The sequence below is a fragment of the Pristiophorus japonicus genome, unplaced genomic scaffold (assembly GCF_044704955.1).
Source record: "Pristiophorus japonicus isolate sPriJap1 unplaced genomic scaffold, sPriJap1.hap1 HAP1_SCAFFOLD_79, whole genome shotgun sequence".
Lineage (NCBI taxonomy): Eukaryota > Metazoa > Chordata > Chondrichthyes > Pristiophoridae > Pristiophorus > Pristiophorus japonicus.
In genome coordinates, this window is record NW_027254707.1 from 710,557 (window position 1) to 732,371 (window position 21,815).

Below are 21,815 nucleotides of genomic sequence, written 5' to 3' on the forward strand. Positions count from 1 at the left end.
GGGATACCAGTTGGAGAACATGCCCGACCTCCCCGTATGTGGGTACAGATCAGTGGTGTTGGGACATTCGAGTCCGGAATACTTACATCACCGGTGCACACCCAGATCGCAGTGCATCTGTTCATTCACTCGAAATATGCTCATCTTTTCCGAAATCCACTCCTTGATATTGCAGTTGCCCCGAATTTGCTCGCAATATATACAACAACACAATGAATGTTGCTGGCAGCGGCCGCGTGGCCTAATGGATAAGGCGTCTGACTTCGATGACAACCGCAAAATTATCAGAAGATTGCAGGTTCGAGTCCTGCCGCGGTCAACTTAGCTCGCTACGAGACATTTTATATTCTTTGTTGTGATTCTGCCGAGAAACCAACCATCTCTTCCAGTCACTCACCTGAAGTGAAGGAAGGCTGTTTGCTCAAAGAATCTCATGGCAAGTTTTCATCATTGTCGATCTGCATGCACGGGCAGAGCAAGCTGTGAAGTGGACTTTCTTGCACATTATTTCTGTTTGGATACAAAAAGCAGGAGATTGAATGGCTGACGATGTCTTATAGCAGAGACGAGGTGGCCGAGAGATTAAGGCGATGGACTGCTAATCCATTGTGCTCTGCACGCATGAGTTCGAATCCCATTCTCGTCGCCGTTGTCTTGCAGCTTAACCACTTTTTGACATTCACATTTAAACTCATCGCCAAATTCCCCTTTTACTTTCAGGGATGCTGTACTTTCCTCATGTCATGTCTCAAATTAATAATATATTCGTCAAAAGGAGAACAGTTGCAGTACAATGGCGAGGGGCACTAATTAGATAGGTATCTTTGAGACAGCACATGCACGATGGGCCATAATATCATTTCTCACCACCGTCAGAATCTGAGAGCTGCGCTTTTCACTGTCGGCGGCTCGTTGGTCCACGGTTATGATTCTCCCTTCGGAATGATCACATTTGAAATGCGAGAGTCACGGGCCAAATCCCGGACTGGCCCCGCCATGTTTTACTCAAATTTCCGCTTCTAACAGCCGCTCGACATGTGAGAAAACAGACGTATTTCACGTTAAAACGTGTGATTTTACGCCGATGTTCCCTTAGCATCCAAATCCCAGAGCAAAGTGAAACCCGCCAAACTGAGTAAAGTTAAAATATCTCAGAGGTACTCGGCTCTGTGACTCGTTGGATAACCGAAAGCCTTGTTTGGTTCCGGCCGATACTTGATCAGTATATCTTCCTGTCTGTACGCATAAGTTCACCTCAATTGGGATAAGCATACATTCAGCGTCAATCTCCACCTCTGCCCTGAATATGAGTGCGTCCTGGTTCTCTAGAGCTGAAAAGATGAGAGAAGCTGCTTTTTGAATTCGTCCCTTGGCTGCCGAATTCAAAGCATACAGGAAATCAATCCGGGCTGGCAAAGCTGCCTGGTATGATTAAAAGGCCGTGACAGCCTATATTGTAAGCATGTTCTCGTCTTCTGGCCTCAACATTAGGTTCAACGTATCGGATGATAAGCACCGCTCCCATTGTCTGGTAATGGTTCTGCTATTCCCACTAACACTTCCTCTGGACCATCCTTTGTTACGTTATTGCCCGATTACCACCCACTTTGCCTTTCTCCATTGTGCCATGTATTATTTAATCACTCCTTCGTTCCGCTGCATCACAAACGTTCCCATTTGACATTTCTTGCTGCGTATTTTTTCCAGGCGCTATTTTTGTTGAAAACATCTGTAATCTTTAACTTTTTCCTGAAATATCGGAATTATTATCCGACAGAACGTGAAACCGGATTCTTCCTCCACAAAATCTGCACGACCTGCCGAGTTTTACATATTTACCTGTTTTTATTCATTCTATTTCCGTGTCCCTTTTAAGGGGATTTGCTGTCTGTCCAAGATCATTCTCTGTCTCTGTAAAATGGTGTGCTATCAGACCCTCATCATTCTGTGTCTGTTTCAAAGGGATGTGCTGTCTGTCCCGGATTTCCAATTTGAAATTTCAAAACCTGCCTTTGGAGGTTAAGGAATATTAGTTTGTTTGTGTGTTTCAGACTGGGCTGGTTTTACGTCCTTCCCTCCCTCCTTGTCTATTACCTGTGGCTTCAATTACAGTCTCTGCGCCGCGTGGTCCTGAGCCCCACTGCACAATTGCCTTCAGGGATGATCGAAATCTAACTTTATTCTTTTAAAAGGGAACTGCTGTCAGTCAAGGGTCATTCTGCATCTGGGTAAAAGGGATGTCCTTGCAATCCCGGATCATTCTGTGTCTGTTTAAATGGGCTGGTTGTCAGTTCCGGTTCATAATCTTTCCCTTTAAAACGGATTTTCTCATAAACCCGGGTCATCCTGTATTGTTTGAGAAGGAGTATGATTTCAGCTGCAATGACCGAATTGTTAAACTATAGTGTTCCAATTTACATTGGGGTTGCCTGCGCCGGTGCGCACCCAGATCGCAGTGCATCTGTTCATTCACTCGAAATATGCTCATCTTTTCCGAAATCCACTCCTTGATATTGCAGTTGCCCCGAATTTGCTCGCAATATATACAACAACACAATGAATGTTGCTGTCAGCGGCCGCGTGGCCTAATGGATAAGGCGTCTGACTTCGATGACAACCTCAAAATTATCAGAAGATTGCAGGTTCGAGTCCTGCAGCGGTCAACTTAGCTCGCTACGAGACATTTTATATTCTTTGTTGTGATTCTGCCGAGAAACCAACCATCTCTTCCAGTCACTCACCTGAAGTGAAGGAAGGCTGTTTGCTCAAAGAATCTCATGGCAAGTTTTCATCATTGTCGATCTGCATGCACGGGCAGAGCAAGCTGTGAAGTGGACTTTCTTGCACATTATTTCTGTTTGGATACAAAAAGCAGGAGATTGAATGGCTGACGATATCTTATAGCAGAGACGAGGTGGCCGAGAGGTTAAGGCGATGGACTGCTAATCCATTGTGCTCTGCACGCATGGGTTCGAATCCCATTCTCGTCGTCGTTGGCTTGCAGCTTAACCACTTTTTGACATTCACATTTAACCTAATCGCCAAATTCCCCTTTTGCTTACAGGGATGCTGTACTTTCCTCATGTCATGTCTCAAATTAATAATATATTCGTCAAAAGGAGAACAGTTGCAGTACAATGGCGAGGGGCACTAATTCGATAGGTATCTGAGAGACAGCACATGCACGATGGGCCATAATATCATTTCTCACCACCGTCACAATCTGAGAGCTGCGCTTTTCACTGTCGGCGGCTCGTTGGTCCACGGTTATGATTCTCCCTTCGGTATGATCACATTTGAAATGCGAGAGTCACGGGCCAGATCCTGGACGAGCCCCGCCATGTTTTACTCAAATTTCCGCTTCTAACAGCCGCTCGACATGTGAGAAAACAGACGTATTTCACGTTAAAACGTGTGATTTTACGCCGATGTTCCCTTAGCATCCAAATCCCTGAGCAAAGTGAAACCCGCCAAACTGAGTAAAGTTAAAATATCTCAGAGGTACTCGGCTCTGCGACTCGTTGGATAACCGAAAGCCTTGTTTGGTTCCGGCCTATACTTGATCAGTATATCTTCCTGTCTGTACGCATAAGTTCACCTCAATTGGGATAAGCATACATTCAGCGTCAATCTCCACCTCTGCCCTGAATATGTGTGCGTCCTGGTTCTCTAGAGCTGAAAAGATGAGAGAAGCTGCTTTTTGAATTCGTCCCTTGGCTGCCGAATTCAAAGCATACAGGAAATCAATCCGGGCTGGCAAAGCTGCCTGGTCTGATTAAAAGGCGGTGACAGCCTATATTGTAAGCATGTTCTCGTCTTCTGGCCTCAACATTAGGTTCAACGTATCGGATGATAAGCACCGCTCCCATTGTCTGGTAATGGTTCTGCTATTCCCACTAACACTTCCTCTGGACCATCCTTTGTTACGTTATTGCCCGATTACCACCCACTTTGCCTTTCTCCATTGTGCCATGTATTATTTAATCACTCCTTCGTTCCGCTGTATCACAAACGTTCCCATTTGACATTTCTCGCTGCGTATTTTTTCCAGGCGCTATTTTTGTTGAAAACATCAGTAATCTTTAACTTTTTCCTGAAATATCGGAATTATTATCCGACAGAACGTGAAACCGGATTCTTCCTCCACAAAATCTGCACGACTTGCCGAGTTTTACATATTTATCTGTTTTTATTCATTCTATTTCCGTGTCCCTTTTAAGGGGATTTGCTGTCTGTCCAAGATCATTCTCTGTCTCTGTAAAATGGTGTGCTATCAGACCCTCATCATTCTGTGTCTGTTTCAAAGGGATGTGCTGTCTGTCCCGGATTTCCAATTTGAAATTTCAAAACCTGCCTTTGGAGGTTAAGGAATATTAGTTTGTTTGTGTGTTTCAGACTGGGCTGGTTTTACGTCCCTCCCTCCTTGTCGATCACCTGTGGCTTCAATAACAGTCTCTGCGCCGCGTGGTCCTGAGCCTCACTGCACAATTGCCTTCAGGGATGATCGAAATCTCACTTTATTCTTTTAAAAGGGAACTGCTGTCAGTCAAGGGTCATTCTGCATCTGGGTAAAAGGGATGTCCTTGCAATCCCGGATCATTCTGTGTCTGTTTAAATGGGCTGGTTGTCAGTTCCGGTTCATAATCTTTCCCTTTAAAACGGATTTTCTCATAAACCCGGGTCATCCTGTATTGTTTGAGAAGGAGTATGATTTCAGCTGCAATGACCGAATTGTTAAACTATTGTGTTCCAATTTACATTGGGGTTGCCTGCGCCGGTGCGCACCCAGATCGCAGTGCATCTGTTCATTCACTCGAAATATGCTCATCTTTTCCGAAATCCACTCCTTGATATTGCAGTTGCCCCGAATTTGCTCGCAATATATACAACAACACAATGAATGTTGCTGGCAGCGGCCGCGTGGCCTAATGAATAAGGCGTCTGACTTCGATGACAACCACAAAGTTATCAGAAGATTGCAGGTTCGAGTCCTGCCGCGGTCAACTTAGCTCGCTACGAGACATTTTATATTCTTTGTTGTGATTCTGCCGAGAAACCAACCATCTCTTCCAGTCACTCACCTGAAGTGAAGGCAGGCTGTTTGCTCAAAGAATCTCATGGCAAGTTTTCATCATTGTCGATCTGCATGCACGGGCAGAGCAAGCTGTGAAGTGGACTTTCTTGCACATTATTTCTGTTTGGATACAAAAAGCAGGAGATTGAATGGCTGACGATGTCTTATAGCAGAGACGAGGTGGCCGAGAGATTAAGGCGATGGACTGCTAATCCATTGTGCTCTGCACGCATGAGTTCGAATCCCATTCTCGTCGCCGTTGTCTTGCAGCTTAACCACTTTTTGACATTCACATTTAAACTCATCGCCAAATTCCCCTTTTACTTTCAGGGATGCTGTACTTTCCTCATGTCATGTCTCAAATTAATAATATATTCGTCAAAAGGAGAACAGTTGCAGTACAATGGCGAGGGGCACTAATTAGATAGGTATCTGAGAGACAGCACATGCACGATGGCCATAATATCATTTCTCACACCCGTCAGAATCTGAGAGCTGCGCTTTTCACTGTCGGCGGCTCGTTGGTCCACGGTTATGATTCTCCCTTCGGTATGATCACATTTGAAATGCGAGAGTCACGGGCCAAATCCCGGACGAGCCCCGCCATGTTTTACTCAAATTTCCGCTTCTAACAGCCGCTCGACATGTGAGAAAACAGACGTATTTCACGTTAAAACGTGTGATTTTACGCCGATGTTCCCTTAGCATCCAAATCCCAGAGCAAAGTGAAACCCGCCAAACTGAGTAAAGTTAAAATATCTCAGAGGTACTCGGCTCTGTGACTCGTTGGATAACCGAAAGCCTTGTTTGGTTCCGGCCGATACTTGATCAGTATATCTTCCTGTCTGTACGCATAAGTTCACCTCAATTGGGATAAGCATACATTCAGCGTCAATCTCCACCTCTGCCCTGAATATGAGTGCGTCCTGGTTCTCTAGAGCTGAAAAATGAGAGAAGCTGCTTTTTGAATTCGTCCCTTGGCTGCCGAATTCAAAGCATACAGGAAATCAATCCGGGCTGGCAAAGCTGCCTGGTCTGATTAAAAGGCGGTGACAGCCTATATTGTAAGCATGTTCTCGTCTTCTGGCCTCAACATTAGGTTCAACGTATCGGATGATAAGCACCGCTCCCATTGTCTGGTAATGGTTCTGCTATTCCCACTAACACTTCCTCTGGACCATCCTTTGTTACGTTATTGCCCGATTACCACCCACTTTGCCTTTCTCCATTGTGCCATGTATTATTTAATCACTCCTTCGTTCCGCTGCATCACAAACGTTCCCATTTGACATTTCTCGCTGCGTATTTTTTCCAGGCGCTATTTTTGTTGAAAACATCTGTAATCTTTAACTTTTTCCTGAAATATCGGAATGATTATCCGACAGAACGTGAAACCGGATTCTTCCTCCACAAAATCTGCACGACCTGCCGAGTTTTACATATTTATCTGTTTTTATTCATTCTATTTCTGTGTCCCTTTTAAGGGGATTTGCTGTCTGTCCAAGATCATTCTCTGTCTCTGTAAAATGGTGTGCTATCAGACCCTTATCATTCTGTGTCTCTTTCAAAGGGATGTGCTGTCTGTCCCGGATTTCCAATTTGAAATTTCAAAACCTGCCTTTGGAGGTTAAGGAATATTAGTTTGTTTGTGTGTTTCAGACTGGGCTGGTTTTACGTCCTTCCCTCCCTCCTTGTCTATTACCTGTGGCTTCAATAACAGTCTCTGCGCCGCGTGGTCCTGAGCCCCACTGCACAATTGCCTTCAGGGATGATCGAAATCTCACTTTATTCTTTTAAAAGGGAACTGCTGTCAGTCAAGGGTCATTCTGCATCTGGGTAAAAGGGATGTCCTTGCAATCCCGGATCATTCTGTGTCTGTTTAAATGGGCTGGTTGTCAGTTCCGGTTCATAATCTTTCCCTTTAAAACGGATTTTCTCATAAACCCGGGTCATCCTGTATTGTTTGAGAAGGAGTATGATTTCAGCTGCAATGACCGAATTGTTAAACTATAGTGTTCCAATTTACATTGGGGTTGCCTGCGCCGGTGCGCACCCAGATCGCAGTGCATCTGTTCATTCACTCGAAATATGCTCATCTTTTCCGAAATCCACTCCTTGATATTGCAGTTGCCCCGGATTTGCTCGCAATATATACAACAACACAATGAATGTTGCTGGCAGCGGCCGCGTGGCCTAATGAATAAGGCGTCTGACTTCGATGACAACCACAAAGTTATCAGAAGATTGCAGGTTCGAGTCCTGCCGCGGTCAACTTAGCTCGCTACGAGACATTTTATATTCTTTGTTGTGATTCTGCCGAGAAACCAACCATCTCTTCCAGTCACTCACCTGAAGTGAAGGAAGGCTGTTTGCTCAAAGAATCTCATGGCAAGTTTTCATCATTGTCGATCTGCATGCACGGGCAGAGCAAGCTGTGAAGTGGACTTTCTTGCACATTATTTCTGTTTGGATACAAAAAGCAGGAGATTGAATGGCTGACGATGTCTTATAGCAGAGACGAGGTGGCCGAGAGATTAAGGCGATGGACTGCTAATCCATTGTGCTCTGCACGCATGAGTTCGAATCCCATTCTCGTCGCCGTTGTCTTGCAGCTTAACCACTTTTTGACATTCACATTTAAACTCATCGCCAAATTCCCCTTTTACTTTCAGGGATGCTGTACTTTCCTCATGTCATGTCTCAAATTAATAATATATTCGTCAAAAGGAGAACAGTTGCAGTACAATGGCGAGGGGCACTAATTAGATAGGTATCTGAGAGACAGCACATGCACGATGGCCATAATATCATTTCTCACCACCGTCAGAATCTGAGAGCTGCGCTTTTCACTGTCGGCGGCTCGTTGGTCCACGGTTATGATTCTCCCTTCGGTATGATCACATTTGAAATGCGAGAGTCACGGGCCAAATCCCGGACGAGCCCCGCCATGTTTTACTCAAATTTCCGCTTCTAACAGCCGCTCGACATGTGAGAAAACAGACGTATTTCACGTTAAAACGTGTGATTTTACGCCGATGTTCCCTTAGCATCCAAATCCCAGAGCAAAGTGAAACCCGCCAAACTGAGTAAAGTTAAAATATCTCAGAGGTACTCGGCTCTGTGACTCGTTGGATAACCGAAAGCCTTGTTTGGTTCCGGCCGATACTTGATCAGTATATCTTCCTGTCTGTACGCATAAGTTCACCTCAATTGGGATAAGCATACATTCAGCGTCAATCTCCACCTCTGCCCTGAATATGAGTGCGTCCTGGTTCTCTAGAGCTGAAAAATGAGAGAAGCTGCTTTTTGAATTCGTCCCTTGGCTGCCGAATTCAAAGCATACAGGAAATCAATCCGGGCTGGCAAAGCTGCCTGGTCTGATTAAAAGGCGGTGACAGCCTATATTGTAAGCATGTTCTCGTCTTCTGGCCTCAACATTAGGTTCAACGTATCGGATGATAAGCACCGCTCCCATTGTCTGGTAATGGTTCTGCTATTCCCACTAACACTTCCTCTGGACCATCCTTTGTTACGTTATTGCCCGATTACCACCCACTTTGCCTTTCTCCATTGTGCCATGTATTATTTAATCACTCCTTCGTTCCGCTGCATCACAAACGTTCCCATTTGACATTTCTCGCTGCGTATTTTTTCCAGGCGCTATTTTTGTTGAAAACATCTGTAATCTTTAACTTTTTCCTGAAATATCGGAATGATTATCCGACAGAACGTGAAACCGGATTCTTCCTCCACAAAATCTGCACGACCTGCCGAGTTTTACATATTTATCTGTTTTTATTCATTCTATTTCCGTGTCCCTTTTAAGGGGATTTGCTGTCTGTCCAAGATCATTCTCTGTCTCTGTAAAATGGTGTGCTATCAGACCCTTATCATTCTGTGTCTGTTTCAAAGGGATGTGCTGTCTGTCCCGGATTTCCAATTTGAAATTTCAAAACCTGCCTTTGGAGGTTAAGGAATATTAGTTTGTTTGTGTGTTTCAGACTGGGCTGGTTTTACGTCCTTCCCTCCCTCCTTGTCTATTACCTGTGGCTTCAATAACAGTCTCTGCGCCGCGTGGTCCTGAGCCCCACTGCACAATTGCCTTCAGGGATGATCGAAATCTCACTTTATTCTTTTAAAAGGGAACTGCTGTCAGTCAAGGGTCATTCTGCATCTGGGTAAAAGGGATGTCCTTGCAATCCCGGATCATTCTGTGTCTGTTTAAATGGGCTGGTTGTCAGTTCCGGTTCATAATCTTTCCCTTTAAAACGGATTTTCTCATAAACCCGGGTCATCCTGTATTGTTTGAGAAGGAGTATGATTTCAGCTGCAATGACCGAATTGTTAAACTATAGTGTTCCAATTTACATTGGGGTTGCCTGCGCCGGTGCGCACCCAGATCGCAGTGCATCTGTTCATTCACTCGAAATATGCTCATCTTTTCCGAAATCCACTCCTTGATATTGCAGTTGCCCCGAATTTGCTCGCAATATATACAACAACACAATGAATGTTGCTGGCAGCGGCCGCGTGGCCTAATGGATAAGGCGTCTGACATCGATGACAACCGCAAAGTTATCAGAAGATTGCAGGTTCGAGTCCTGCCGCGGTCAACTTAGCTCGCTACGAGACATTTTATATTCTTTGTTGTGATTCTGCCGAGAAACCAACTGAAGTGAAGGAAGGCTGTTTGCTCAAAGAATCTCATGGCAAGTTTTCATCATTGTCGATCTGCATGCACGGGCAGAGCAAGATGTGAAGTGGACTTTCTTGCACATTATTTCTGTTTGGATACAAAAAGCAGGAGATTGAATGGCTGACGATATCTTATAGCAGAGACGAGGTGGCCGAGAGGTTAAGGCGATGGACTGCTAATCCATTGTGCTCTGCACGCATGGGTTCGAATCCCATTCTCGTCGTCGTTGGCTTGCAGCTTAACCACTTTTTGACATTCACATTTAACCTAATCGCCAAATTCCCCTTTTACTTACAGGGATGCTGTACTTTCCTCATGTCATGTCTCAAATTAATAATATATTGGTCAAAAGGAGAACAGTTGCAGTACAATGGCGAGGGGCACTAATTAGATAGGTATCTGAGAGACAGCACATGCACGATGGGCCATAATATCATTTCTCACCACCGTCAGAATCTGAGAGCTGCGCTTTTCACTGTCGGCGGCTCGTTGATCCACGGTTATGATTCTCCCTTCGGAATGATCACATTTGAAATGCGAGAGTCACGGGCCAAATCCAGGACGAGCCCCGCCATGTTTTACTCAAATTTCCGCTTCTAACAGCCGCTCGACATGTGAGAAAACAGACGTATTTCACGTTAAAACGTGTGATTTTACGCCGATGTTCCCTTAGCATCCAAATCCCAGAGCAAAGTGAAACCCGCCAAACTGAGTAAAGTTAAAATATCTCAGAGGTACTCGGCTCTGTGACTCGTTGGATAACCGAAAGCCTTGTTTGGTTCCGGCCGATACTTGATCAGTATATCTTCCTGTCTGTACGCATAAGTTCACCTCAATTGGGATAAGCATACATTCAGCGTCAATCTCCACCTCTGCCCTGAATATGAGTGCGTCCTGGTTCTCTAGAGCTGAAAAGATGAGAGAAGCTGCTTTTTGAATTCGTCCCTTGGCTGCCGAATTCAAAGCATACAGGAAATCAATCCGGGCTGGCAAAGCTGCCTGGTCTGATTAAAAGGCGGTGACAGCCTATATTGTAAGCATGTTCTCGTCTTCTGGCCTCAACATTAGGTTCAACGTATCGGATGATAAGCATCGCTCCCATTGTCTGGTAATGGTTCTGCTATTCCCACTAACACTTCCTCTGGACCATCCTTTGTTACGTTATTGCCCGATTACCACCCACATTGCCTTTCTCCATTGTGCCATGCATTATTTAATTACTCCTTCGTTCCGCTGCATCACAAACGTTCCCATTTGACATTTCTCGCTGCGTATTTTTTCCAGGCGCTATTTTTGTTGAAAACATCTGTAATCTTTAACTTTTTCCTGAAATATCGGAATTATTATCCGACAGAACGTGAAACCGGATTCTTCCTCCACAAAATCTGCACGACCTGCCGAGTTTTACATATTTATCTGTTTTTATTCATTCTATTTCCGTGTCCCTTTTAAGGGGATTTGCTGTCTGTCCAAGATCATTCTCTGTCTCTGTAAAATGGTGTGCTATCAGACCCTCATCATTCTGTGTCTGTTTCAAAGGGATGTGCTGTCTGTCCCGGATTTCCAATTTGAAATTTCAAAACCTGCCTTTGGAGGTTAAGGAATATTAGTTTGTTTGTGTGTTTCAGACTGGGCTGGTTTTACGTCCTTCCCTCCCTCCTTGTCTATTACCTGTGGCTTCAATAACAGTCTCTGCGCCGCGTGGTCCTGAGCCCCACTGCACAATTGCCTTCAGGGATGATCGAAATCTCACTTTATTCTTTTAAAAGGGAACTGCTGTCAGTCAAGGGTCATTCTGCATCTGGGTAAAAGGGATGTCCTTGCAATCCCGGATCATTCTGTGTCTGTTTAAATGGGCTGGTTGTCAGTTCCGGTTCATAATCTTTCCCTTTAAAACGGATTTTCTCATAAACCCGGGTCATCCTGTATTGTTTGAGAAGGAGTATGATTTCAGCTGCAATGACCGAATTGTTAAACTATAGTGTTCCAATTTACATTGGGGTTGCCTGCGCCGGTGCGCACCCAGATCGCAGTGCATCTGTTCATTCACTCGAAATATGCTCATCTTTTCCGAAATCCACTCCTTGATATTGCAGTTGCCCCGAATTTGCTCGCAATATATACAACAACACAATGAATGTTGCTGGCAGCGGCCGCGTGGCCTAATGGATAAGGCGTCTGACATCGATGACAACCGCAAAGTTATCAGAAGATTGCAGGTTCGAGTCCTGCCGCGGTCAACTTAGCTCGCTACGAGACATTTTATATTCTTTGTTGTGATTCTGCCGAGAAACCAACTGAAGTGAAGGAAGGCTGTTTGCTCAAAGAATCTCATGGCAAGTTTTCATCATTGTCGATCTGCATGCACGGGCAGAGCAAGATGTGAAGTGGACTTTCTTGCACATTATTTCTGTTTGGATACAAAAAGCAGGAGATTGAATGGCTGACGATATCTTATAGCAGAGACGAGGTGGCCGAGAGGTTAAGGCGATGGACTGCTAATCCATTGTGCTCTGCACGCATGGGTTCGAATCCCATTCTCGTCGTCGTTGGCTTGCAGCTTAACCACTTTTTGACATTCACATTTAACCTAATCGCCAAATTCCCCTTTTACTTACAGGGATGCTGTACTTTCCTCATGTCATGTCTCAAATTAATAATATATTGGTCAAAAGGAGAACAGTTGCAGTACAATGGCGAGGGGCACTAATTAGATAGGTATCTGAGAGACAGCACATGCACGATGGGCCATAATATCATTTCTCACCACCGTCAGAATCTGAGAGCTGCGCTTTTCACTGTCGGCGGCTCGTTGATCCACGGTTATGATTCTCCCTTCGGAATGATCACATTTGAAATGCGAGAGTCACGGGCCAAATCCAGGACGAGCCCCGCCATGTTTTACTCAAATTTCCGCTTCTAACAGCCGCTCGACATGTGAGAAAACAGACGTATTTCACGTTAAAACGTGTGATTTTACGCCGATGTTCCCTTAGCATCCAAATCCCAGAGCAAAGTGAAACCCGCCAAACTGAGTAAAGTTAAAATATCTCAGAGGTACTCGGCTCTGTGACTCGTTGGATAACCGAAAGCCTTGTTTGGTTCCGGCCGATACTTGATCAGTATATCTTCCTGTCTGTACGCATAAGTTCACCTCAATTGGGATAAGCATACATTCAGCGTCAATCTCCACCTCTGCCCTGAATATGAGTGCGTCCTGGTTCTCTAGAGCTGAAAAGATGAGAGAAGCTGCTTTTTGAATTCGTCCCTTGGCTGCCGAATTCAAAGCATACAGGAAATCAATCCGGGCTGGCAAAGCTGCCTGGTCTGATTAAAAGGCCGTGAAGCCTATATTGTAAGCATGTTCTCGTCTTCTGGCCTCAACATTAGGTTCAACGTATCGGATGATAAGCACCGCTCCCATTGTCTGGTAATGGTTCTGCTATTCTCACTAACACTTCCTCTGGACCATCCTTTGTTACGTTATTGCCCGATTACTACCCACCTTGCCTTTCTCCATTGTGCCATGTATTATTTAATCACTCCTTCGTTCCGCTGCATCACAAACGTTCCCATTTGACATTTCTCGCTGCGTATTTTTTCCAGGCGCTATTTTTGTTGAAAACATCTGTAATCTTTAACTTTTTCCTGAAATATCGGAATTATTATCCGACAGAACGTGAAACCGGATTCTTCCTCCACAAAATCTGCACGACCTGCCGAGTTTTACATATTTATCTGTTTTTATTCATTCTATTTCCGTGTCCCTTTTAAGGGGATTTGCTGTCTGTCCAAGATCATTCTCTTTCTCTGTAAAATGGTGTGCTATCAGACCCTTATCATTCTGTGTCTGTTTCAAAGGGATGTGCTGTCTGTCCCGGATTTCCAATTTGAAATTTCAACACCTGCCTTTGGAGGTTAAGGAATATTAGTTTGTTTGTGTGTTTCAGACTGGGCTGGTTTTACGTCCTTCCCTCCCTCCTTGTCTATTACCTGTGGCTTCAATAACAGTCTCTGCGCCGCGTGGTCCTGAGCCCCACTGCACAATTGCCTTCAGGGATGATCGAAATCTCACTTTATTCTTTTAAAAGGGAACTGCTGTCAGTCATGGGTCATTCTGCATCTGGGTAAAAGGGATGTCCTTGCAATCCCGGATCATTCTGTGTCTGTTTAAATGGGCTGGTTGTCAGTTCCGGTTCATAATCTTTCCCTTTAAAACGGATTTTCTCATAAACCCGGGTCATCCTGTATTGTTTGAGAAGGAGTATGATTTCAGCTGCAATGACCGAATTGTTAAACTATAGTGTTCCAATTTACATTGGGGTTGCCTGCGCCGGTGCGCACCCAGATCGCAGTGCATCTGTTCATTCAATCGAAACATGCTCATCTTTTCCGAAATCCACTCCTTGATATTGCAGTTGCCCCGAATTTGCTCGCAATATATACAACAACACAATGAATGTTGCTGGCAGCGGCCGCGTGGCCTAATGAATAAGGCGTCTGACTTCGATGACAACCGCAAAGTTATCAGAAGATTGAAGGTTCGAGTCCTGCCGCGGTCAACTTAGCTCGCTACGGGACATTTTATATTCTTTGTTGTGATTCTGCCGAGAAACCAACCATCTCTTCCAGTCACTCACCTGAAGTGAAGGAAGGCTGTTTGCTCAAAGAATCTCATGGCAAGTTTTCATCATTGTCAATCTGCATGCACGGGCAGAGCAAGCTGTGAAGTGGACTTTCTTGCACATTATTTCTGTTTGGATACAAAAAGCAGGAGATTGAATGGCTGACGATATCTTATAGCAGAGACGAGGTGGTCGAGAGGTTAAGGCGATGGACTGCGAATCCATTGTGCTCTGCACGCATGGGTTCGAATCCCATTCTCGTCGTCGTTGGCTTGCAGCTTAACCACTTTTTGACATTCACATTTAACCTAATCGCCAAATTCCCCTTTTACTTACAGGGATGCTGTACTTTCCTCATGTCATGTCTCAAATTAATAATATATTCGTCAAAAGGAGAACAGTTGCAGTACAATGGCGAGGGGCACTAATTAGATAGGTATCTGAGAGACAGCACATGCACGATGGGCCATAATATCATTTCTCACCACCGTCAGAATCTGAGAGCTGCGCTTTTCACTGTCGGCGGCTCGTTGGTCCACGGTTATGATTCTCCCTTCGGAATGATCACATTTGAAATGCGAGAGTCATGGGCCAAATCCCGGACGAGCCCCGCCATGTTTTACTCAAATTTCCGCTTCTAACAGCCGCTCGACATGTGAGAAAACAGACGTATTTCACGTTAAAACGTGTGATTTTACGCCGATGTTCCCTTAGCATCCAAATCCCAGAGCAAAGTGAAACCCGCCAAACTGAGTAAAGTTAAAATATCTCAGAGGTACTCGGCTCTGTGACTCGTTGGATAACCGAAAGCCTTGTTTGGTTCCGGCCGATACTTGATCAGTATATCTTCCTGTCTGTACGCATAAGTTCACCTCAATTGGGATAAGCATACATTCAGCGTCAATCTCCACCTCTGCCCTGAATATGAGTGCGTCCTGGTTCTCTAGAGCTGAAAAGATGAGAGAAGCTGCTTTTTGAATTCGTCCCTTGGCTGCCGAATTCAAAGCATACAGGAAATCAATCCGGGCTGGCAAAGCTGCCTGGTATGATTAAAAGGCCGTGACAGCCTATGTTGTAAGCATGTTCTCGTCTTCTGGCCTCAACATTAGGTTCAACGTATCGGATGATAAGCACCGCTCCCATTGTCTGGTAATGGTTCTGCTATTCCCACTAACACTTCCTCTGGACCATCCTTTGTTACGTTATTGCCCGATTACTACCCACTTTGCCTTTCTCCATTGTGCCATGTATTATTTAATCACTCCTTCGTTCCGCTGCATCACAAACGTTCCCATTTGACATTTCTCGCTGCGTATTTTTTCCAGGCGCTATTTTTGTTGAAAACATCTGTAATCTTTAACTTTTTCCTGAAATATCGGAATTATTATCCGACAGAACGTGAAACCGGATTCTTCCTCCACAAAATCTGCACGACCTGCCGAGTTTTACATATTTATCTGTTTTTATTCATTCTATTTCCGTGTCCCTTTTAAGGGGATTTGCTGTCTGTCCAAGATCATTCTCTGTCTCTGTAAAATGGTGTGCTATCAGACCCTCATCATTCTGTGTCTGTTTCAAAGGGATGTGCTGTCTGTCCCGGATTTCCAATTTGAAATTTCAAAACCTGCCTTTGGAGGTTAAGGAATATTAGTTTGTTTGTGTGTTTCAGACTGGGCTGGTTTTACGTCCTTCCCTCCCTCCTTGTCTATTACCTGTGGCTTCAATAACAGTCTCTGCGCCGCGTGGTCCTGAGCCCCACTGCACAATTGCCTTCAGGGATGATCGAAATCTCACTTTATTCTTTTAAAAGGGAACTGCTGTCAGTCAAGGGTCATTCTGCATCTGGGTAAAAGGGATGTCCTTGCAATCCCGGATCATTCTGTGTCTGTTTAAATGGGCTGGTTGTCAGTTCCGGTTCATAATCTTTCCCTTTAAAACGGATTTTCTCATAAACCCGGGTCATCCTGTATTGTTTGAGAAGGAGTATGATTTCAGCTGCAATGACCGAATTGTTAAACTATAGTGTTCCAATTTACATTGGGGTTGCCTGCGCCGGTGCGCACCCAGATCGCAGTGCATCTGTTCATTCACTCGAAATATGCTCATCTTTTCCGAAATCCACTCCTTGATATTGCAGTTGCCCCGAATTTGCTCGCAATATATACAACAAGACAATGAATGTTGCTGGCAGCGGCCGCGTGGCCTAATGGATAAGGCGTCTGACTTCGATGACAACCGCAAAGTTATCAGAAGATTGCAGGTTCGAGTCCTGCCGTGGTCAACTTAGCTCGCTACGAGACATTTTATATTCTTTGTTGTGATTCTGCCGAGAAACCAACCATCTCTTCCAGTCACTCACCTGAAGTGAAGGAAGGCTGTTTGCTCAAACAATCTCATGGCAAGTTTTCATCATTGTCGATCTGCATGCACGGGCAGAGCAAGCTGTGAAGTGGACTTTCTTGCACATTATTTCTGTTTGGATACAAAGAGCAGGAGATTGAATGGCTGACGATATCTTATAGCAGAGACGAGGTGGCCGAGAGGTTAAGGCGATGGACTGCTAATCCATTGTGCTCTGCACGCATGGGTTCGAATCCCATTCTCGTCGTCGTTTGGTTGCAGGTTAAACACTTTTTGACATTCACATTTAACCTAATCGCCAAATTCCCCTTTTACTTACAGGGATGCTGTACTTTCCTCATGTCATGTCTCAAATTAATAATATATTCGTCAAAAGGAGAACAGTTGCAGTACAATGGCGAGGGGCACTAATTAGATAGGTATCTGAGAGACAGCACATGCACGATGGGCCATAATATCATTTCTCACCACCGTCAGAATCTGAGAGCTGCGCTTTTCACTGTCGGCGGCTCGTTGGTCCACGGTTATGATTCTCCCTTCGGAATGATCACATTTGAAATGCGAGAGTCACGGGCCAAATCCCGGACGAGCCCCGCCATGTTTTACTCAAATTTCCGCTTCTAACAGCCGCTCGACATGTGAGAAAACAGACGTATTTCACGTTAAAACGTGTGATTTTACGCCGATGTTCCCTCAGCATCCAAATCCCAGAGCAAAGTGAAACCCGCCAAACTGAGTAAAGTTAAAATATCTCAGAGGTACTCGGCTCTGTGACTCGTTGGATAACCGAAAGCCTTGTTTGGTTCCGGCCGATACTTGATCAGTATATCTTCCTGTCTGTACGCATAAGTTCACCTCAATTGGGATAAGCATACATTCAGCGTCAATCTCCACCTCTGCCCTGAATATGTGTGCGTCCTGGTTCTCTAGAGCTGAAAAGATGAGAGAAGCTGCTTTTTGAATTCGTCCCTTGGCTGCCGAATTCAAAGCATACAGGAAATCAATCCGGGCTGGCAAAGCTGCCTGGTCTGATTAAAAGGCGGTGACAGCCTATATTGTAAGCATGTTCTCGTCTTCTGGCCTCAACATTAGGTTCAACGTATCGGATGATAAGCATCGCTCCCATTGTCTGGTAATGGTTCTGCTATTCCCACTAACACTTCCTCTGGACCATCCTTTGTTACGTTATTGCCCGATTACCACCCACTTTGCCTTTCTCCATTGTGCCATGTATTATTTAATTACTCCTTCGTTCCGCTGCATCACAAACGTTCCCATTTGACATTTCTCGCTGCGTATTTTTTCCAGGCGCTATTTTTGTTGAAAACATCTGTAATCTTTAACTTGTTCCTGAAATATCGCAATTATTATCCGACAGAACGTGAAACCGGATTCTTCCTCCACAAAATCTGCACGACCTGCCGAGTTTTACATATTTATCTGTTTTTATTCATTCTATTTCCGTGTCCCTTTTAAGGGGATTTGCTGTCTGTCCAAGATCATTCTCTGTCTCTGTAAAATGGTGTGCTATCAGACCCTCATCATTCTGTGTCTGTTTCAAAGGGATGTGCTGTCTGTCCCGGATTTCCAATTTGAAATTTCAAAACCTGGCTTTGGAGGTTAAGGAATATTAGTTTGTTCGTGTGTTTCAGACTGGGCTGGTTTTACGTCCTTCCCTCCCTCCTTGTCTATCACCTGTGGCTTCAATAACAGTCTCTGCGCCGCGTGGTCCTGAGCCCCACTGCACAATTGCCTTCAGGGATGATCGAAATCTCACTTTATTCTTTTAAAAGGGAACTGCTGTCAGTCAAGGGTCATTCTGCATCTGGGTAAAAGGGATGTCCTTGCAATTCCGGATCATTCTGTGTCTGTTTAAATGGGCTGGTTGTCAGTTCCGGTTCATAATCTTTCCCTTTAAAACGGATTTTCTCATAAACCCGGGTCATCCTCTATTGTTTGAGAAGGAGTATGATTTCAGCTGCAATGACCGAATTGTTAAACTATAGTGTTCCAATTTATATTGGGGTTGTCTGCGCCGGTGCGCACCCAGATCGCAGTGCATCTGTTCATTCACTCGAAATATGCTCATCTTTTCCTAAATCCACTCCTTGATATTGCAGTTGCCCCGAATTTGCTCGCAATATATACAACAACACAATGAATGTTGCTGGCAGCGGCCGCGTGGCCTAATGGATAAGGCGTCTGACTTCGATGACAACCGCAAAGTTATCAGAAGATTGCAGGTTCGAGTCCTGCCGCGGTCAACTTAGCTCGCTACGAGACATTTTATATTCTTTGTTGTGATTCTGCCGAGAAACCAACCATCTCTTCCAGTCACTCACCTGAAGTGAAGGAAGGCTGTTTGCTCAAACAATCTCATGGCAAGTTTTCATCATTGTCGATCTGCATGCACGGGCAGAGCAAGCTGTGAAGTGGACTTGCTTGCACATTATTTCTGTTTGGATACAAAAAGCAGGAGATTGAATGGCTGACGATGTCTTATAGCAGAGACGAGGTGGCCGAGAGGTTAAGGCGACGGACTGCTAATCCATTGCGCTCTGCACGCATGGGTTCGAATCCCATTCTCGTCGTCGTTGGCTTGCAGGTTAAACAGTTTTTGACATTCACATTTAACCTAATCGCCAAATTCCCCTTTTACTTACAGGGATGCTGTACTTTCCTCATGTCATGTCTCAAATTAATAATATATTGGTCAAAAGGAGAACAGTTGCAGTACAATGGCGAGGGGCACTAATTAGATAGGTATCTGAGAGACAGCACATGCACGATGGGCCATAATATCATTTCTCACCACCGTCAGAATCTGAGAGCTGCGCTTTTCACTGTCGGCGGCTCGTTGGTCCACGGTTATGATTCTCCCTTCGGAATGATCACATTTGAAATGCGAGAGTCACGGGCCAAATCCCGGACGAGCCCCGCCATGTTTTACTCAAATTTCCGCTTCTAACAGCCGCTCGACATGTGAGAAAACAGACGTATTTCACGTTAAAACGTGTGATTTTACGCCGATGTTCCCTCAGCATCCAAATCCCAGAGCAAAGTGAAACCCGCCAAACTGAGTAAAGTTAAAATATCTCAGAGGTACTCGGCTCTGTGACTCGTTGGATAACCGAAAGCCTTGTTTGGTTCCGGCCGATACTTGATCAGTATATCTTCCTGTCTGTACGCATAAGTTCACCTCAATTGGGATAAGCATACATTCAGCGTCAATCTCCACCTCTGCCCTGAATATGTGTGCGTCCTGGTTCTCTAGAGCTGAAAAGATGAGAGAAGCTGCTTTTTGAATTCGTCCCTTGGCTGCCGAATTCAAAGCATACAGGAAATCAATCCGGGCTGGCAAAGCTGCCTGGTCTGATTAAAAGGCGGTGACAGCCTATATTGTAAGCATGTTCTCGTCTTCTGGCCTCAACATTAGGTTCAACGTATCGGATGATAAGCACCGCTCCCATTGTCTGGTAATGGTTCTGCTATTCCCACTAACACTTCCTCTGGACCATCCTTTGTTACGTTATTGCCCGATTACCACCCACTTTGCCTTTCTCCATTGTGCCATGTATTATTTAATCACTCCTTCGTTCCGCTGCATCACAAACGTTCCCATTTGACATTTCTCGCTGCGTATTTTTTCCAGGCGCTATTTTTGTTGAAAACATCTGTAATCTTAAACTTTTTCCTGAAATATCGCAATTATTATCCGACAGAACGTGAAACCGGATTTTTCCTCCACAAAATCTGCACGACCTGCCGAGTTTTACATATTTATCTGTTTTTATTCATTCTATTTCCGTGTCCCTTTTAAGGGGATTTGCTGTCTGTCCAAGATCATTCTCTGTCTCTGTAAAATGGTGTGCTATCAGACCCTCATCATTCTGTGTCTGTTTCAAAGGGATGTGCTGTCTGTCCCGGATTTCCAATTTGAAATTTCAAAACCTGCCTTTGGAGGTTAAGGAATATTAGTTTGTTTGTGTGTTTCAGACTGGGCTGGTTTTACGTCCTTCCCTCCCTCCTTGTCTATCACCTGTGGCTTCAATAACAGTCTCTGCGCCGCGTGGTCCTGAGCCCCACTGCACAATTGCCTTCAGGGATGATCGAAATCTCACTTTATTCTTTTAAAAGGGAACTGCTGTCAGTCAAGGGTCATTCTGCATCTGGGTAAAAGGGATGTCCTTGCAATCCCGGATCAATCTGTGTCTGTTCAAATGGGCAGGTTGTCAGTTCCGGTTCATAATCTTTCCCTTTAAAACGGATTTTCTCATAAACCCGGGTCATCCTGTATTGTTTGAGAAGGAGTATGATTTCAGCTGCAATGACCGAATTGTTAAACTATAGTGTTCCAATTTACATTGGGGTTGCCTGCGCCGGTGCGCACCCAGATCGCAGTGCATCTGTTCATTCACTCGAAATATGCTCATCTTTTCCGAAATCCACTCCTTGATATTGCAGTTGCCCCGAATTTGCTCGCAATATATACAACAACACAATGAATGTTCCTGGCAGCGGCCGCGTGGCCTAATGGATAAGGCGTCTGACTTCGATGACAACCGCAAAGTTATCAGAAAATTGCAGTTTCGAGTCCTGCAGCGGTCAACTTAGCTCGCTACGAGACATTTTATATTCTTTGTTGTGATTCTGCCGAGAAACCAACCATCTCTTCCAGTCACTCACCTGAAGTGAAGGAAGGCTGTTTGCTCAAACAATCTCATGGCAAGTTTTCATCATTGTCGATCTGCATGCACGGGCAGAGCAAGCTGTGAAGTGGACTTTCTTGCACATTATTTCTGTTTGGATACAAAAAGCAGGAGATTGAATGGCTGACGATGTCTTATAGCAGAGACGAGGTGGCCGAGAGGTTAAGGCGACGGACTGCTAATCCATTGCGCTCTGCACGCATGGGTTCGAATCCCATTCTCGTCGTCGTTGGCTTGCAGGTTAAACAGTTTTTGACATTCACATTTAACCTAATCGCCAAATTCCCCTTTTACTTGCAGGGATGCTGTACTTTCCTCATGTCATGTCTCAAATTAATAATATATTGGTC

The 21,815-nt window shown here is 44.8% G+C and overlaps 19 non-coding genes across 19 annotated transcripts; all 19 read left to right on the forward strand.

Moving 5' to 3' along the window:
* The first annotated feature begins 230 nt into the window (after positions 1–230).
* On the forward strand, positions 231–319 carry trnar-ucg (transfer RNA arginine (anticodon UCG)). Its single transcript is given in 2 exon segments — positions 231–267; positions 284–319. It is a non-coding gene; the product is annotated as a tRNA-Arg (tRNA).
* A 245-nt stretch (positions 320–564) lies between these two features.
* trnas-gcu (transfer RNA serine (anticodon GCU)) lies at positions 565–646 on the forward strand. Its single transcript has one exon. It is a non-coding gene; the product is annotated as a tRNA-Ser (tRNA).
* Positions 647–2,574: 1,928 nt separating this feature from the next.
* On the forward strand, positions 2,575–2,663 carry trnar-ucg (transfer RNA arginine (anticodon UCG)). The gene is given in 2 exon segments: positions 2,575–2,611; positions 2,628–2,663. It is a non-coding gene; the product is annotated as a tRNA-Arg (tRNA).
* A 245-nt stretch (positions 2,664–2,908) lies between these two features.
* Positions 2,909–2,990, forward strand: trnas-gcu (transfer RNA serine (anticodon GCU)). Its single transcript has one exon. It is a non-coding gene; the product is annotated as a tRNA-Ser (tRNA).
* A 1,924-nt stretch (positions 2,991–4,914) lies between these two features.
* Positions 4,915–5,003, forward strand: trnar-ucg (transfer RNA arginine (anticodon UCG)). The gene is given in 2 exon segments: positions 4,915–4,951; positions 4,968–5,003. It is a non-coding gene; the product is annotated as a tRNA-Arg (tRNA).
* Positions 5,004–5,248: 245 nt separating this feature from the next.
* On the forward strand, positions 5,249–5,330 carry trnas-gcu (transfer RNA serine (anticodon GCU)). The gene has a single exon. It is a non-coding gene; the product is annotated as a tRNA-Ser (tRNA).
* Positions 5,331–7,256: 1,926 nt separating this feature from the next.
* trnar-ucg (transfer RNA arginine (anticodon UCG)) lies at positions 7,257–7,345 on the forward strand. The gene is given in 2 exon segments: positions 7,257–7,293; positions 7,310–7,345. It is a non-coding gene; the product is annotated as a tRNA-Arg (tRNA).
* A 245-nt stretch (positions 7,346–7,590) lies between these two features.
* On the forward strand, positions 7,591–7,672 carry trnas-gcu (transfer RNA serine (anticodon GCU)). Its single transcript has one exon. It is a non-coding gene; the product is annotated as a tRNA-Ser (tRNA).
* A 1,926-nt stretch (positions 7,673–9,598) lies between these two features.
* Positions 9,599–9,687, forward strand: trnar-ucg (transfer RNA arginine (anticodon UCG)). Its single transcript is given in 2 exon segments — positions 9,599–9,635; positions 9,652–9,687. It is a non-coding gene; the product is annotated as a tRNA-Arg (tRNA).
* A 224-nt stretch (positions 9,688–9,911) lies between these two features.
* Positions 9,912–9,993, forward strand: trnas-gcu (transfer RNA serine (anticodon GCU)). The gene has a single exon. It is a non-coding gene; the product is annotated as a tRNA-Ser (tRNA).
* Positions 9,994–11,921: 1,928 nt separating this feature from the next.
* trnar-ucg (transfer RNA arginine (anticodon UCG)) lies at positions 11,922–12,010 on the forward strand. Its single transcript is given in 2 exon segments — positions 11,922–11,958; positions 11,975–12,010. It is a non-coding gene; the product is annotated as a tRNA-Arg (tRNA).
* Positions 12,011–12,234: 224 nt separating this feature from the next.
* Positions 12,235–12,316, forward strand: trnas-gcu (transfer RNA serine (anticodon GCU)). Its single transcript has one exon. It is a non-coding gene; the product is annotated as a tRNA-Ser (tRNA).
* A 1,927-nt stretch (positions 12,317–14,243) lies between these two features.
* trnar-ucg (transfer RNA arginine (anticodon UCG)) lies at positions 14,244–14,332 on the forward strand. The gene is given in 2 exon segments: positions 14,244–14,280; positions 14,297–14,332. It is a non-coding gene; the product is annotated as a tRNA-Arg (tRNA).
* Positions 14,333–14,577: 245 nt separating this feature from the next.
* trnar-gcg (transfer RNA arginine (anticodon GCG)) lies at positions 14,578–14,659 on the forward strand. The gene has a single exon. It is a non-coding gene; the product is annotated as a tRNA-Arg (tRNA).
* A 1,928-nt stretch (positions 14,660–16,587) lies between these two features.
* trnar-ucg (transfer RNA arginine (anticodon UCG)) lies at positions 16,588–16,676 on the forward strand. The gene is given in 2 exon segments: positions 16,588–16,624; positions 16,641–16,676. It is a non-coding gene; the product is annotated as a tRNA-Arg (tRNA).
* Positions 16,677–16,921: 245 nt separating this feature from the next.
* On the forward strand, positions 16,922–17,003 carry trnas-gcu (transfer RNA serine (anticodon GCU)). The gene has a single exon. It is a non-coding gene; the product is annotated as a tRNA-Ser (tRNA).
* Positions 17,004–18,931: 1,928 nt separating this feature from the next.
* Positions 18,932–19,020, forward strand: trnar-ucg (transfer RNA arginine (anticodon UCG)). Its single transcript is given in 2 exon segments — positions 18,932–18,968; positions 18,985–19,020. It is a non-coding gene; the product is annotated as a tRNA-Arg (tRNA).
* A 245-nt stretch (positions 19,021–19,265) lies between these two features.
* On the forward strand, positions 19,266–19,347 carry trnas-gcu (transfer RNA serine (anticodon GCU)). Its single transcript has one exon. It is a non-coding gene; the product is annotated as a tRNA-Ser (tRNA).
* A 2,262-nt stretch (positions 19,348–21,609) lies between these two features.
* On the forward strand, positions 21,610–21,691 carry trnas-gcu (transfer RNA serine (anticodon GCU)). The gene has a single exon. It is a non-coding gene; the product is annotated as a tRNA-Ser (tRNA).
* The last annotated feature ends 124 nt before the right edge of the window (positions 21,692–21,815 follow it).